Here is an 18,008-nt window from a genome sequence, read left to right on the forward strand (position 1 = left end):
GTTTTTTACCAAAGATTGATACTCTGCATCCATAGCCTCTTTCCAAGGCTTTGACTCTAGTGCTTCCTAAATAGTAGATGGTTCAAAATTATCAACAATTGAAGTCATCGAGGCTAGATTTACCTCATTGCAAGCCATACTACGAGTCCTTGGACTTGAAGTTGAAGTGTCCTAAACTCTGTCTAGCTTTGCATCACGAATGGTACTAGTATACCACTTTGGTAAAAGTTTTGTGACATTGATGGGTTTTGATTGACTATCAACTATCCCATCATTTTTACCATCCATGTTGAATATAGTAGCACTATCTGGAGTAGGTGAAGATGTGGGAGGAGACTCACTCTTTTCATAAAAAAATGTCTCTACTAATGTATATCTTCTTTGTGTTAGGATCAATAAGGGGATATGTCTTAGATTCATCTCTAAATTCAAGAAGAATACATTGCATTGATTTTTCATCTAGCTTTTTCCTTTTTTGTTTAGGAATGTGCATATAGGTAGTGCATCCAAATACACAAAGATGAGAGATAGAAGGCTTTACCTTTGTCCATGCTTCTTTTGGTCTGATGCCATCAAGGGCTTTGGTTGGTGCACAATTTAAAAGAAAAAACTGCATTGTGTACAACTTTAGCCCAATATGCATTTTCTAGTTGAGAATCTTTCAACATACTTCAGACCGTCTCCACAATGATGCGATTTCTTCGTTCAACAACTCCATTTTGCTGAGGTGTGTATGCTGCAATCAATTGATGCCGAATTTCATTTTCATTCAAATATGTGGAGAATTTTGTGCTGATGTATTCTCCCCCCAATTGGCGCGGAGGACACGAATACGATGATTCGTATCTTTCTCTACAAGAGTGTGAAACTCTTTGAAGTAGGAAAAAGCTTCATTTTTATGCTACAAACAATATACCCATATTTTCCTTGTGATCATCAACAAAAAGCTAAAAATACCTATATCCATTATGACTAGGTGTCATGGGCCCACACAGATTGGTATACACTAGTTGCAAAGGTTGACTTGCACGATGTTCATTTGTATAGAAGGGTGCTCTATGTTGTTTTCCAGCAATACAACTAGAACAAACAACACTCAATTTCTCAAGTGACGGAAGGCCTTTGACCATGCCTTTCTTACTAAGGTTTAGCAAGTAACTAGTGCTCAAATGACCAAGCCAATGATGCCATAACATAGCTAGATCACTATCCTTAGTCAACCAAGGCTTGATTATTAGCAATTGTATCAAGCCTAAACATTTTACCAATCTCAATAGCACTGACAACAATCTTTTCATTTTTAGACTTATCTTTTACAAGACATTTTTTTATCTTGATTCAGTATCAAACTTAATCCTAAGGTTATGATCAAGAAATTGTTTAACAGAATGAAGAAACATTATTAAGCCAGCAACTAATATAGATGCAAAAGCATATGGATTTCAAAGAATCGATGTTGTTCAATTAATCAAGGAGACAAAGCTCCTTTAAATAGAGTTACAAAGATGATGTTTCTAAAAGAAACAATCATTAACTAGAGGCGAAATTAGAAACAACTTAAATGACCATTAATAACACAAAGATAAAGATATTATTCTAATACCCTCCATTAATGGTCATCGTTCTAACTACCAAGAGAAATAACAGAGAAGGTTGCCCCCTTCTTCTCAGAACACGCTGCAACAGAAGACAAGAGCTTGCCACTAACTCTGCCACTTGAGATGAGTCTGCCACCAACCCTCCCAGAAACTGCAGAACTTTTGGAGGTACCCAAAACAACACCAACCGTCCAACCTAATGTTGGAGAACTGTTCCTCCCTGTAACTAGAGACACACCAAGAACAGTTGTCACGATTTTGAGGAAAAAATCGGCAAACCCTCCAAACTATTGTAGATGAGCAAGATGCTCGAAAATAGACTGCAAACAAGAGACTAGTGCAGATGTTCGCACAACAACTCTAGGTGCGGAAAAAATCATAAACCCTCCCATGATTTTTTTACAGGGACAAAAAAATTAAAAAACCCAAAGACTTTTTTAAGGGAAAAGAATATTAAAACCAATCCAAATTTTTTTTAAGGTAAAAAAATATTAAAAACCGAAAGAAACATCGATGCCCATAAGGCATCTTCATGCTTTTTGAGGCACGAAAAATGAGGTACTGAGAAGATGCTAAGTGCACAAAACCTGAGGTACGAGGTTTAATGCACTGAGACAAGTCTAGGCACAAATTGCAATGCAGAAAATAGAGGCAGATACAGGTACAAACTTCAAAAAACAGATGAAGTACGATTGACATAGATTATGAGAAAATTTTACGGCTAACCCCAAAAAATCCCAAGACAACCCAAAAATCCTTGCGAAAAACCCAGAAATAATCTAAAATCAAAATTGAAATCCGTTGGCACGAAATTCAAGGCACGAAAAATGATGCAACCACAAAATTCTGAAAACAACCCAGTTGAGCTCTTGAAAAACCCACTAAGAATTTGCAATCGGAAAAAAAATTCGACTTGATCTGAAGGGTAAAAACCCTAATCGAAAATGCAGATTTCCGTCCAAAAATGGCAGAAAAAAAATTTTCAGGTGGCAAAAATCGCGTCACACGCAGAGGATTAATGGCGTCGTGGGACGAAAGTCTGGTTAAAAAGAAATCCGCCACAGAAAACATGAAGAACAGTAGAAAAAACCGCTTGAAAGAAAACCCTTTAGAAAAAAAAATTTGAATTTTGAATTCTGAAAAAATGACAGGCCCTAGATTTGTTTTTTCAGTGATGAAAAATTTCATCCGAAAATGTTTAGAAAAAACAAAATTTTTCTTTCTGCTCTGATACCATAATACAGATGCAAAAGCATATGGATTTCAAAGAATCGATGTTGTTCAATTAATCAAGGAGACAAAGCTACTTTAAATAGAGTTACAAAGATGATGTTTCTAAAAGAAACAATCATTAACTAGAGGCAAAATTAGAAACAACTTAAATGACCATTAATAACACAGAGAAAGATATTATTCTAATAGCAACTATGTATGCCAAACTTCAAAGAGATGTCACCGATACCTTTGATGACATAGGTGGTATCGTCTCCAAGAGTGACAATACCGTGATGGCGTTTCAATGTGATAAACCACTTCTCCTCTCTAGTCATGTGCTTTGTAGCACCTGAGTCCACATACCATATAGAGGTGGATTGTGAACAATCTTCTTAAGTGTGGGCTGAAAGCACATATTCCTCATCCGGTGAATCTTTTGCTTCAGCAACATTGCTTTGTCGTGTTTGTTTTTCCTTTTGCTCCCATTGTGGTTTGCCACTTTGAAATGGTTTCTTTGGAGCTTGTTTGTTGGATGATCCTTTGTTGAAGGAGTTGTCTAAGTCTATCACATATTAGACACTTTTTCTGAGGTGTGGATGAATTACTAGATTTGGGAGGTGTTGTGACCTAATCACACATCACCCCATCCCAGATAGGGACCCCCTAGCTTTTTAGGCCCTTCCGGTCGTTTGGCTTTGTTTTTGGGGTCTTTTGTGGCAGTCTCGTCAATCTTTCCGTTGTGCGGATGTTCGGGGGTCAGTTAGAGTTGATCTGCTTCTCTGTCGAGTGAATTCTATGAAGTCTAGGACCTGTTTTGTCCCTTTTTAGGGTTTCTGCCTTTTGTCGTAGATTTTAGGGGTTCCTGTTAAGATTTTGGGAAAATTGAACATACACCTGGAATCAGGACCCTTCAAGGGACCTCCCAGTAAAATTTGAGCCCAAACGGAGCAACTTTCTATTTTTAGAAAGTCCCTATTTTTTAGGGATTTTTCCTAGTCTCGGAATGTCGTCATTTTGCCAAGAATCAAACTTACTATTTTTAGTAAGTCATCTTGCGTCCTGTTTTGGGCTCTAACTCTGACATTTTGGAAAGTTTCTATTTCGGGAAAGTCTATTTGTGGCAGGATCAGGCTAGCAGACATTGAAGAATCAACATGCACAATCACTTCTAAATCTGGAAAGTTGAAAGCAGATAGGCATGGGTCTAAAATGGCTAAGTGTGAGAATCATCCCTGAAGTGGAAGGCACAAAATTGTTCTAAGTCTGGAAAATCCACATTCAAAGTCCCAAAGTGGCATCTCAACACAGACAATGGTCAAAATTTGGCTATGGGAATCTGTTCAGGAATGGAAAGCTTGAAAAATCATCGAAGTCTGGAAATTCACATCAATCCACCAATGTCATCTGGATCTGAAAATCGCCTGAAATTTCACTAAGTCTGAAAATGTGAAAGATCTTCCAAAATCCAGATTTTGCATTATGATTCCTATGGACGTGAAACCACTCTCAAACATCTTGACAATATATATGAAATATATAACTTAAAGTATAAGAAAGGAATCTTCAATATGTCTTTTTCCTTTCTTATACTGAAATGTTATATTTCATATATATATCTTGACAAAGAGCCCGAAACTTGTGAAAAATTCCATAATTCCTTCACATAGTGAAAATTCTGCCCTAGGAAGTTATTGGGCGCCAAACTGAGGAAGGCAAGGACAAATGACAAAATCCATGAATCCTTGGCTAGAGGAAATTGCGCCCAAGTATGTAGTTGGGCGCCAAAATGGGATTCCCATGGAGAAGAAAATTTCCATGAATCCATGGCATAAGCAAAATTGCGCCCAAGGATGCAGTTGGGCGCCAAATTGAGGAAGGCAAGGATAGATAGAAAAAATGAGAATTCCTTGCCCTGGTGGAAACAACGCCCAGGTATGGACTTGAGCGCCAAAATGAGGGTCTCTGGGATTCACAAAATTCCATGAATCCTTCCCCTAGTGAAAATTCCGCCCAAATGAGGTGGAGGGCGCGAAAGAGATGTCCAAGGATAGCATGAAAAAAATGAAAATCCTTGGCTAAGTGTGATTTGCGCCAAGACATGAGGAAGAGTGCCAAAATGGTATACCCATGGAGGACAAGACAAATGATGAATTCCTTGACCAAGTGTAAAATGTGCCCAGGTATAGACTTCAACGCCAAAATGAGGGTCTCAGGGATTCCTAACAAATTCCGTGAATCCTTGGCCAGAGCAAAATGCTGCCCAAGCACTGAAGAGGGTGGCAAAATGGGCAGGTATGGACTTCAGCGCCAAAATGAGGGTCTCAGGGATTCACGACAAATTCCGTGAATCCTTGGCTAGAGCAAAATGCCGCCCAAGCACTGAAGAGGGTGCCAAAATGGGCAGGTATGGACTTCAGCGCCAAAATGAGGGTCTCAGGGATTCACAGCAAATTCCGTGAATCCTTGGCCAGAGCAAAATGCCGCCCAAGCACTGAAGAGGGCGCCAAAATGGGATTCCCATGGATAGAAGGCAAATTCCATGAATCTTTGGCCAGATGAAAAATCCGCCCAAATGTGGACTTGGGCGCCAAACTGGACATTCCATGGAAGGCGTGGAAAATGAAAAATTCCAAGGCACAGTGAATTCAACGCCCAAGCTAATAAGTTGAAATTTTGCCTAAGGCATGGAATCCAAGGAGTCAAGGAGAAATAAAAAGCAAAATTCCCCTCGGGCAAACTTCTGAATTTGCTATTTTTAGACACCGAATCTCGACAGAGTGTGGAAAATTTTATGCATTCGGAATCGGGGTGAAATTCTCCATCAAATGAACCTGACTTCTAAATTTTAGGAGGATCCCTAAAAAATAGGGATGTTGAAAAGAGACATGGAAATTCCTTCAAAAGCAGGAGGCGACAAGATTAAAGTAGAATCATGCAAATCCTGAGAGAATACTTCAAATTCCCTCCAAAATTGGAAAGAGTGAAAATCAATGAGTTGGCGGAAGGAATCTTCCAAGTATGGCGCATGACTTGGAGCATTTAAGGAAAATTCTAAATTTGAACTCATTCGCATGGGAAGTTGCCTTTGCATGGCATAGTGATTGGGGAAAGTATGACGCGTCATGAATGCAATTACTAATTAAATGCCTCCTAACTTAGCAAGACGTTTTGAAGAATTCTATATAAGTTTGGAAAGACATTTCATTTCTCACGTGCAAGATTCAGGGAAGAAGAAGTGGAGAAGTGAAAAGTGGTCATACTTAGTCTCTGCTTTCATCATTTTCAAGGTGCTTCCAGGATGGCGGAATCAAACAAGGCATCTACTATCTCCAGGCAGGCATTGATCAAGGCAGAAATGAAAAGTTTTCTTCCTCATTCTCGGTTGAATTCAAGATGGGATGAAATCAGCGATACTAATCTAGGCACTTTCAACTTGGCTGCATTCAAGATCCGAATGTTCGAAACAGTAGGGCACAATCCATCCCCGACAACTGTCAGAATTGTGAAAAGTGGAATAGTTGTGGCAGCTGGTTTTCCTCCCGCTATTCAATGCCCAGGCCTGGTCTTGGGATGTGCAACACATTATAATCTGGAGCGAAAAACAATCTCAACGCCAGATGGCAAGTTACTGGCAACATTGACTTTGGAGTCAATTGGTGAAGCTTTCATAATTCCTTCACATTATTCCATGACGTACAGAACCAGCAGCGGAGCTCAGGCAGTGTATGAAGCAGGCCTTGCCAGGGGCGCTGATTTGATCAATAAGCAGTGGTTGCTGAAGCCTAGAGTGCATGTTTCCAAGATGCCCAAAACTCGCACAATCTTCAAGTTCGAGCAGGAGTATGTAGACTTGATAAAAATGCTAAGCAGAGTAATGGGCTGCCCACATTCGGTGAACTTTGAGGCCTGGATGTTCTTCTACATAGGTGAGATCATGAATTGAAATACGCTGATCGACTGGGCTAGATTGATTAGTCACTACTTGCATGAACAATGGAAGAACCTAAAAGAGAAAAGGTCCCAGTCCTTTTTCATGAGCTCCTACCTGCTCTATATGCTTGCACGAAGGGGAGGATTCGATGTGCTGCCAGCAAGAGGAATCATGGGCTACGGACCAGCTCAATTGAAAGTACATGAGTGTTATCCCCAACTGCATCTCCACAATGTTAGTTTTTACAAGTTGGCAAATGACACCTTCACCATGTACTTGACACGACTTATGCAGAATAAGTTGCACGTGAGGTTGTCGCCACAAGCAAGTGCCTTGGTCCAGAAGTATGGAGCTGTGTTCTTGCAATTTCCTAAGTTCACCTACGTCAGGACGCAAGGATTCTCCTTCCAGTCATACAAATTGCCTAGATATCCGTCAGACAAGCTTGTATTGCTTGAGCTCATGAGGCAGTTAACTGCCTATGATCAGCTGAAGAAGAAGAAGAAGAAACAATCAATTGAATTTCTAGTTGTCTTGGTTGACTTCATGGAAATATGCCTAGGTTTGGAAGCCGTTGAAAGTGCAGTAGGGGAATTGGCGTTCTATCGCCTGCCATTTTATACATCTAGGACCCAATATGATCCTTATAGCCAAATTAGGAAGGTTGCCGACGTCAAATTCATACACAAGTTTCACTTGGAGGATTACTGGGCAAGTGCCAAGGATGACCTCGAGGTCCGAACGAGAATGCATTCCTGATTGCCCCTCAACACCATCAGAATAAGTGAAATTTATCAAGTGCCAGATCAGGTGAAGGAAGATGCAGATTTGACACAATCTGAATTCGAGAAAGTAAAGGATCAACCTATTCAGTTGCCAGATTGGTCAGAGCCCGAGATGGAGGATTTGAATATCTTAGTTAGACCAGTGCTGAAATTCACTAAGCACTGGATTGACAAGTAGATAAGAAAGTTGGTGGAAGAAAATGTCCATCTAACATACCAGCTAATGGGAAGTCTGGATTCCCTTAGTGAGGCAACTGAAAGCTCTTCACAGGTTCAGGTAAGAAGGGAAGCCCGGATGAATAAAGGGAAAAATGCCCCAAAAAGACCAAGGACAACAAAGAAGAAGGATATCCAACAAGAAATCCCACAGGAGGTTCAATAGGAAGTCCAACAAGAAGAACCTCCACGAAAGAGAGCAAGGACAGAAAGGGAGCATTCACTAGTTAGTTCCTCGAGCGTGCGGGAAGTGGAGATGTTTCCACATTCCACAGGTCCACTTCCAGGGAGCATTCCAGCACCCGGTATACTCAACATCAATGCTTCACAAGGCCACCGTCGACCGAGAAGTCAGAGGCAAGAAAGTCCCCCGCACCAAGAAGAAGCTCGCCAGGATAGCTTCGTGGAGGCTATCCTTGGTGAAATGGAGGAAGAATCTCAGGAACATGAGCATGTAGAAGATCATAACCATTCCATCCCCGCTCCAGACTAGTTGATAGGCATGTTGGGGAATGAAGCAGTAGGAGGAACCAATCCTTTTCTGGAGTTAGAAGAATTATTGAAGAGGATGGATCGGCTAGCGGAAAGAAAGGCTCCTCGGAAGTTTTCCAAGGTGGTCAGGGAAGAATCTGGATCCCGGACTTTGCACATTGCTGAACCTGTAGTAGATAAAGATAGGAGTGAGATTAGGCAAGAGGATTACGTCATCAGACAAGTTGATCTTGGCCATGCTTCCACAAGTCAAGTAGTGGGAGACTTTAAAGAATCTTCCTTAGCCATAAAGGAGAAGTTGCTGAAATCAAAGGCAAAATGTAAGCGGCTGAGGGAAGAAAATAGAGTCCTGTGCGAATACGTCAAGTGTTTCAAAAGATCCCTCAGGGAGGCAGGTCCTTCATTCACTCCTCCTCCCTCCCTTCCCAAGGAAGTGGTTCATGATGCAGAGCTTATTAGGAAGTGATTTCTTCTTCGTAGGTTCATTCCCTAAGGAACATTTTGCAAATGTTTCTTCATTCTCCGGTATAATGAAGAAGACACAAGAATTCATGGCAGAGTGGGAATGCTTCTTTTCCAAGAGCGAGGAGGAAATTGCCTTGATGGAATTTAACATTGAAAATGTGCCAAGTGTCTCCATCGGAGAACTGGAGGCTGTCGTTGACAGATTCATTGCGTACGCCATAAATGAACGGGATAATGGTCGCCCATTTTCGGACCAGTCTTTTGGCTGAATAGTAGTGGCGTATTTATTGCTGAAGGAATTTTGACTAGGCGTGGGTCCAGTCAATGCATGTCACCATCAGATAAAGAATCTTCTTGCATGTCGCCTTCTCATTATGGTTTTATGACAGATTCTCCGTGCATGTCGACGTCACTAGGAGAATGATGGGCATTTATGAAGGTGGCGGTTATATTCTGAGCATAATCAACATCATAGGGGACATTAATGTACTAATGGGTGCTATGTTAGGCTCTTTGAGTTAATTGTATATGGGCATAATGGGTTATTAATTGCCGATTCCCACCTTGATGCACCTTGAGTGGGAATCTTCTAGGTTTAACCCTCATTAGGGTTTGCATGGCCTAAGGCCTATATAAAGGGGTGACCCCCTCATTTGTAAAAAGAGAAGAGACTATCGTCAGAGATTGTTGCTAAGAGTTTTTTGAAGCAAACACTTAATACATTGCCCCATTGTTGGTGTGTTCTTGTGTTGTTTTGGAGCTCGCATGGTCTCATTCTCTTCATAGATTAGATTTGCTTTCATGTTGTTAGACGAGCTGGATTTGATAGGATCGCTTGTTGCAAAATTCGTGCTCATTCTTTTGGTGTGCAGCTGATTGTTGCATACTGTGCAAAGTTAGCCTGAGCTTCCATTATATGTGTATGTTCAACTTCGATTATCGAAAGAGACTGTTCGATTTGATGGTTTCTCTTGATGATTGGAAAATCTTTAACACACCCTTTGAAGATTGCACTGCCTTCGTGTAGTTGTGCATTGCTGGCAAAGCAAAGCGTGGTTCGATTTTGCGCAAGTTATCCCGTCTCCTTGTTCATAGGATTAGATTACTTTTAGTCTAGTTTTTCTCTAACCTATTCCTATTTACTTTCCGTATAATTCAAAATCCAAAAGATCCAAAACTAGTTCATTGCAAATCATCCATACAAAAATCCTTGAGCTTGCATAAGTTTTCTTCAACACACGTAAGGCCCCCTTGGGTTATCAGCAAACCCATCAAACAATTGAGTCACGTCCACGCACTGAAGGAACCTTGGGATTAGCTGTTTGAACTTTAAGCAATCCTAGCATACGAACTAATCTTGATCAAGAGAGGATAAGGTGACCGTTGGTGACTTTATTCTGTGTTAGACGCGGTCATAAAAAACACGTCAACAGGAGGTCCACCAAATTGCTTCATAGGCTTCTTGCCTTTATGTCGTGTGGTCATTGCATGATCATCCAAATCATGGTCTTGGCTTATAGACTCTTCTTTTTGGAGTAGATTCACTAGCTTCTCAAAGTGGGTGTTGTCTCAGTGACATTCAAAGTTGTCACAAACACCTTATATTTGGAAGGTAGTGCCCGTAGAACTATAGGCACCAAAAATGCATCATCAATTCTTTTTCTTAATGCTTGTAGGGAAGTTCTCAATTTAGCAATCCTTTTAAGAAAGTATTCCAATTGTTCTCCATTCTTCATCTTCAAGTTGTGTAGCTGACTTTGCAAATTCAAGATTTGATTTTGATTCTTTGCCTCATATAATGTGTTGAGCTTTTCCCATGCATCTTTGGCCGTGGACGAGTCTGGAATGAAAGATTGAACTCCATCAATCACACTGAACAAAATGATCAATTTTGCCTTTTTGTCGGTTTGATCAAATTTCTTTTGTTCCTCAACATCTGTCTTGTGTCTTGTTGTGGTTCCATTGACCACATCCCAAAATTTTTCAAACTTGAGTTGAGTTTTTAGTTTGGTCTTCCATGTGGAATAATTGTTTCCGTGTAGGAGTTGAGAGTTTGGAATAATGAATTTTGGAGAACTTCCTACAATTGTGTTGAGAGCGTGGAACAAGTCATTTCAAAGGAGAGGCTATAGAGAAAAAAATAACTCCTCTAAGATTAGAGTTGAAATATAGCCAAATCGCCTTTCAGACTTGGTAATAGTTCATTTTTAAGGTTTTATGAGTGTACATAAGAAGACCTTCCAATAGTTCATTTTTAAGGTTTTATTTAAAACAATCTTCTCACACGCTAGATAGCCTTTTCTTATTGACATCTCAACATGAACCATTGCACCAGGAATAATGACTGAAAACCATATACACAAGACATACCTATTGGAATTTTTTTTTGTATTTATTTATTTACTATTCTATGGCTCCAACTTCAGATGGCGGTTGCACGAAAACAAAAATAAATAAATAAATCTATTTCTTTATCATGATCTATACGCATATTCAAAAGCATGAATTTTAAATAAAAACTTATCTCCAATTCATGAGCTTATTTGCCTATATAGGATAAATGGTGACTACGATGGCTTCTGAAAACCAAACAAGGCTGGCTAATAATGCCAAGGCACAGTTGGGTCGCTGGCTTATCCTAGTGGGTCGTGGCCATGCAAGCCGCCTCTAGCAATGCACCTTTTTTTTCCTTGAGTAGACTCTTGCTGAAGGCTCCACGCCACCAGAGATTAAGCTGCCCCTCCAAACCATATCACATTGAGCACAGAGATCGAGCCATAGAGAAGGGAGGCACAATGAAGGGCTTCAATCCAAATCAACCAACCAATGTAGAAAAAGTCGAGAAAATGAAATCAGGAAAGGGAATCGCACCTCGATCCAAATCAACCAACCACAAAGAATGATTCTACTGTTGAGAAAGCCATCGAAGCCCTACTCTCTGCTAATAAAGGTGCTCCTTGCTAATACAAAGGGCTCACAACTTGCCCATCTCAGGCAACCAGGCGGCAGTCCACGAAATACACCACAATCCACAGTCAGTAGCATGTGAAAGGTACATCGGCTTCAATATGCATGTGCTCCAATTGGCAATCATTCAATGCGGCCTGCATCTCATCCAAACCAGCGTAGAAACAAAAAATTACAGCCTTCACATATCACCAAAGCAATTGTTGTGGCATAAATGAAGAAAGAAGTTGTGGATTGATCCCGCAATGTAGGGACAGCTACAAATATAGCAACTTCAAATAATCTCCTCAAAATCTGTGAGCAGTCTAAAATATAACAGGCCACAAAGAAGATTTGTTTCTGATACCATATCAGATTTTGTGGAGCAATCACTTGACTTGATTTGCATTATGGAGAATATTTATACGTGAAGGACAAGACTAACTGTACATTCACAGTTTCAACAAAATAACAAATAGAACTGTATGTTACTAATAGATAGAAACAGACTAAAACAACTTATAACAAGTTATACGGGTGGACAATGATAAATATGCCAACAATTCAGTGGGGATTGAATTGGGCATTTTCAAATGCCTTTTAAGTGTAATTAATTTTAACTTTATTGACATTTCCTGATCAAGATTAAATATTAAACCAGCAATATACCAAACACTCACTGCAAGAATCCTCATTTCATTGTTCTTTTTGTTTAGAGTAAAAGGCCCATTCATTATCTTTGTGGGGGGGCTCCTTTAAGTTACGATCAAATTGTAGCCAATATTAGAACAATGGTGAAGCCAACTGCCTTTTGAGCCATTAAAGACTAAGAATTCCTTGTAAGCCAATTCATGTCATATAAAACATCCCTAGGGGAACTCTCTTTGCCAAAAGTGTCCCAATACCTACCCCTAGACCCCAAATAAATGCACTATAATGTTGGAATAAATATGAGGCTATAACTATGTAAGATATGAGGTGATCTTGGGTCTATAATATGTCTGCATGAAACCAATTCTATAAGTTGTCTTCACATTGACACATAGTTATGGGCTTAGGTCCATGCTTTGCCAAAATGTGTAAACTATGATTAGGTGCTCCATTAGTGCTACAAGGTGTCTTAAGAGCTTAAGAGAATGACATGTTATGTCATAAAACTCTCATTCTCCACCATTTGTTTTAAATCCATTGGGTTAATATTTTGGTAATGTTTGTAGAGGGTATGGAGGCGACTTTCGGTCATTAACATGGTTACATGAAATTCATACCCATAGGCACTCCTATTGTGATAGCTAGGGGATTGCATAGGTCCATATATTGTGATATGTTTGACATCAACCCATTGTTGTCTTAATGAATAGGAGAAGGTGCTAGAGAGCTTGTTGGAATGGAGGCTTGGCTAAAAATGTCTTTGTTACCCATTGCTTTGATGAGCACTTAGTTATAGTGAGAGGGGGGAGGGGGGTGGGTGTGGGGTGAATTAGTATAACAACAAACTTTCACTTCTCAAAACTCAATTAAACACTATAGCAATACTTCAAAACTTAATCATCTAGTAACACAAATGCAAGATCTAGCAATTAGGAACACAAGAAGAATGTTAGTTTATTGTAACTTAGTGAGGAAAATAAATAAGGATTCAAATCCTTATAGGGCGGGGCCCTCTTCTTGATGTAACGTGGAGACTCAGCTGGGTCCTATTCCCATGTAACGTGTAGATTAAGCAATTGATGTCTATAGGGCTGGGCCCAAATGTAACGTGTAGACAAGCAATAGGGCTGGGTCCAAAAGGTAACGTGGCACAAATTGCAAGTTATGTAGGCCCCAAATTGGGCGCCGAACTGCAAAGTAAAATATGTAAAATAAAGAGAATTGGTTAAGGCCGACTTAGAAGACTTGAACATGAATCTTGTATATAAACAAGATTCATTCTACACAATAGACATTCATTTTTAATTCATTGCTAGCCTAAGTTACCGGTTCAAGTTCGGATTCGGGTACGGATTCGGAAAAAAAAAAAAAAAATCTTGGGTACGGGTTCGTCCGTACACACATATATATATATATTTTAATTATATAATATATATATATATATATACCCATATACTATATATATGGTCAATATATACAATCCATACAAAAATAAAATATACAATGTGACTTTCCATACATAAATGATAAATGATAAATGATAAATCCATAATTATTAATTGCCAATGCCAATAAATATTCATATATCGCAAATGTAATCAGTAAACTAATAACTAAAGTCTAATATCATATTCATAATTTGCAAAAAAGATAATATTCAAGTTTCAAGTCTTTTTAAAAAAGTCATAAAGGGGCGAATTAGAGTTTTATTATAAAAAATCTATTTTAAAAAGTCTTTTTTTAATAATTTTTTATTGTTTTTTGTTCTGTGGGCCCCAGTTTTGGGAAACCACGGGCCTGGGTTCACGCGGGTCCTCTTGGGTTCACCCGGGTCCTCTTGGGTTCGACCTGGGTTCCACCCGGGTCCTTCCCAGGTGGCCGGGTTCCTTGTGGGTCCTGTGACGCAGGATCCACAGGGAACCCGACCACCTGGGAAGAAGCGAGAGGAACCCAAGGAGAACCCGGGGAGAACCAGGACCAGGCAAGAACCAGAACCGGAACCCAGGCCAAAAGGGGAAGAACCGGTAACTTGGACCCACAGGGAACCCGACCACCTGGGAAGGACGCGAGAGGAACCCAAGGAGAACCCGGGGAGAACCAGGACCAGGCAAGAACCAGAACCGGAACCCAGGCCAAAAGGGGAAGAACCGGTAACTTAGTTGCTAGCCTTATGTGAATCAGCCTTCAAAGAGCAGCGAACTATCTCCTTGTGTCAGCGATTCATTCCTAGGAACAACGAATTGTCTCAGTGGCAGCGAATCATATCCACAGTCAGCAAATTCACTCCTATGCTCTGTGAATGATCTGCATGATAGCAAACAGCAAATCTCGATAGTGCAGATAAGTCTATCAAGCTATTCCATGTGCCCTAGTTTGGAATCTTCATTCTGCTGTTCTTATTTATATGTTGCTTCAAGTGCAGTAAGCAAAGTTGTATGCTGATATTGTCTAATATAAACTTGGATCTTGTTGCTGGGTTTTTTCACCTCCAAGAGGGAGGTTTTCCGAGGGTAAACTTGTGCTGTGTGCCCTTTCTATTTGTGTGTTTTGATTCTCGTGACTGCATTATTATTTCCTGCTCATTATTGTTAATCTGATCACGAAAATCAACAAAGAATACACGAATATTGTGGAAACCCTCATGGGAGAAAACCACGACAAAATATTGCTTTTGTAATAGAAACTTCTTACAATCTTTGTAGGCACCAATCCACATGAGACACTAATCTCCACTACCGAGCACCAACTCAGCAAGAGGCACTAATGTCCTTGAATATAAGTTACCAACCTCCAAAAGAATAATGTGATGAGTACATGATCTTCTTCTTGAATCAGATCTATTCTCCTTTGCAAATCTGATGTAGACTTTGCCAAAATCTGCCTTATCATATGCTCAATATATCTCTTAGATATGGCCAAAATTCATCTTAAAATCTTCTTATATTCTTCACCAATTTCTGCCCATAGATGTGCAATAATATTCTTCATAAGTCTGCTATAATATCTCTTCACAAATCTGGAACGATATCTTTCATATGTCTGCTACAATATCTCTTCAGAAATCTTCAAAAATATCATTCATACGTCTGCTAAAAAATGACTTTTATATTTGCTCTACCATATAAAAGATATTCGATAAATGTCTATTCAAATAAACCCCAAATGGTCTTCTTTTTATACATGCTAATGCACCCCTTCAATGGTTACATCTCTTCATGCTGGTCGGCCAAGGTAGCATAAAAACATTTTTTATTTCTTTGCCCAAAGTGGGTGCACCACACAAGGGGGTCAGCCCATTTTGTTTTAATTTATTTTTAAAATTTAAAATCTCCAAAATAAGTTGCCACAATGAGGGGGGTCGGCCCTATGATATAGAGTTAGACATTTAGTTGCAATATATATTTTACTTCAATGAGGGTGCCAAGTGTTTAAGGGTCGGCCCTTACCAATAATATATTTATTTTATTTTATTTCTGATTTCCTTGCACCTATAGGAGGGCGATCTTATGATAGGAAAAATATTATGCAATTAATAAACTCCCCTCCATTGCGGGCCTTTGACATCAATGCCAACAATTTTCAAGATGCTTGCCTAAAATACATTGAGCTGCATTTCATTATTGTCCTAGACATTGACTCATTTTCCTAATCAATTCTATTTCTAATTATATTTACTTGTTGCCATAAATTCGCCATTTTCACAATACCAGCCTTAAAATAGTTGAAACTAATATTATCAAGTAATACTGTTGGTTTCCACATTTGCGCCATATGTATATTACAATTTAGAAGGATTTGTGATATTCGCTTAGCTCTCTTCACATGCCCAGTAATTTCTTCTCCAGTACTTTTATATCTTACACAGTTGAAAGGTAGCAAGACACAATCATACATATTCATTTACATGTCATTAAGGTTCTATTTACCAAAGTGCAACTTTATAGAAGAGATATCCATAGCACCAACCTACTTTTTGGGACAATCAATTTTCTCTTGCAAATATTGCATTCAAGGTGGCACTTGACATGGAAATTCCTTGGAGTAATGATGCCAAATCAGGACCAATTTGATGGTTTGAATCTGTGTTTTGCACATGTTAATCTTAAGGAAGAATATATATTTTATTTGGTTTCTCCAAATCTTAGACATGATAAAGTACCTGACAACTTATAGCAAAACTCAGGTAGAGGGAAAACTAGCACAGATAGTCAAAACATTTCAATTATGATTAGGGACAAATTATGTTGAAATCTTCTACAAATTCTTCATAAGTTCATAATATTTGAAAACCATGAGAAAAAGGAACCAACTACTAGGTTTCAAATAAAGATGCATATTCTAGAGAATGCATCTATGAGATTAAACCTAATAAAACCAAAGAAAACCTGGGAAATGCCAAAGGCAAAGAGCAGAAGGTGAACATGGGAGAAAAAGAAAATGAACAAAAAAAACCAGAAAAAACAAGTGAAACAAAATGGGGGCCCCAAGTTCAAAGAATTTGAGTGTAACAATACAAATGACCATGCAACATCAACCTATATAGTCAACGCAAACACCAAAGCCTTATAATAATGACAATTTAATCACCATGAATAGTTATCAATCAAGGAAAGAAAGTCAACTAACAAACATACAAACACTAAGCATGTGGTCTTGATGATCACTTGTGATCAACTAGGTTGGAGCTTGAATGAACATGCAACAACCACTATAAGTTTCCCAATTGCCTACCTCACCTAAACATGGTTTTTTTTGGTACTTGCTCTAGGAACCAAACAAATTAATTAGTAGTATCTCTCTAAATTACTGAAAATGAAATTAACAATTTTCAATTCATAACATCTTTTTAAAATATCAAGCTACTAATTGATGTACATTTACATTAAATTAATCATCATATCCATGTATATCTGTCATAAAATGTAACAACACCAAAACAATCTAGGTGGTGATGTCACACCCTCCGCTCCTAATAAGATACCAACATAGTGGTCAAGTAATATCAATGTTAAGTGCAAGTAAAACAAATGAAGATGGTGCACCCACGTAAATCGTCTTCCTTGACACTCACTCATTTGGTTCTGTTGTACTTGTACCAATACTTGCTACACATCCATTTATTGTTTTTTTAAGACTATGATGGTCCAAAATCTAAATTGGTTTGAACTTGAGCCTCTCTTTTTCCTCTACTCATAAGTTTGCTAGTTTAAAACATGTGATGGATCAGCAGCACAATTCTTTAGCATAGCAATCTGGAACATTTCATGAATTTTGGACAGGGATGGATGAAGAGCTAGTCTATGTTGCTTGATCGATTTATTCCTAAGTTGCCAGTTTTGGTACGGGGTTGGGTATGAGTACGGACGGGGTTTGGCATGCTGATACAACATTTTCTTTTCTTGGGTACTGGTATTTTGCAATGAATTTAAAAAATATACATAATTGAATAGTCATTTGATGTATCATAAACTATAATAGCAGTTGAATCTTTGATAGTGTGATAAATTCAATTGCTTACTAATGTCATGTCATTTTGTGGGACCTACCAGTTGAGGTGGCATCCTATGTGGAGGTGACTGTATGACATGTAAACTACATTTGTGGAAGGAGGCATCCCACTTGATGGGTCCTATTATTGTTGGTGTTGGAAATAAGCCACACCCAGACCGACGATGGACTGGTCCAAGAGGGGCCAGTAGCTCAGTGGTA

The 18,008-nt window shown here is 39.1% G+C and overlaps 1 protein-coding gene across 6 annotated transcripts in view; it reads left to right on the forward strand.

The window, feature by feature from the left end:
* The window catches only part of LOC131061733 (gamma-tubulin complex component 2), a 188,189-nt gene that overhangs the window by 124,232 nt on the left and 45,949 nt on the right, over nucleotides 1-18,008 (forward strand). The window lies entirely within an intron of this gene.

The sequence above is a fragment of the Cryptomeria japonica genome, chromosome 3 (genome assembly GCF_030272615.1).
Source record: "Cryptomeria japonica chromosome 3, Sugi_1.0, whole genome shotgun sequence".
NCBI lineage: Eukaryota > Viridiplantae > Streptophyta > Pinopsida > Cupressales > Cupressaceae > Cryptomeria > Cryptomeria japonica.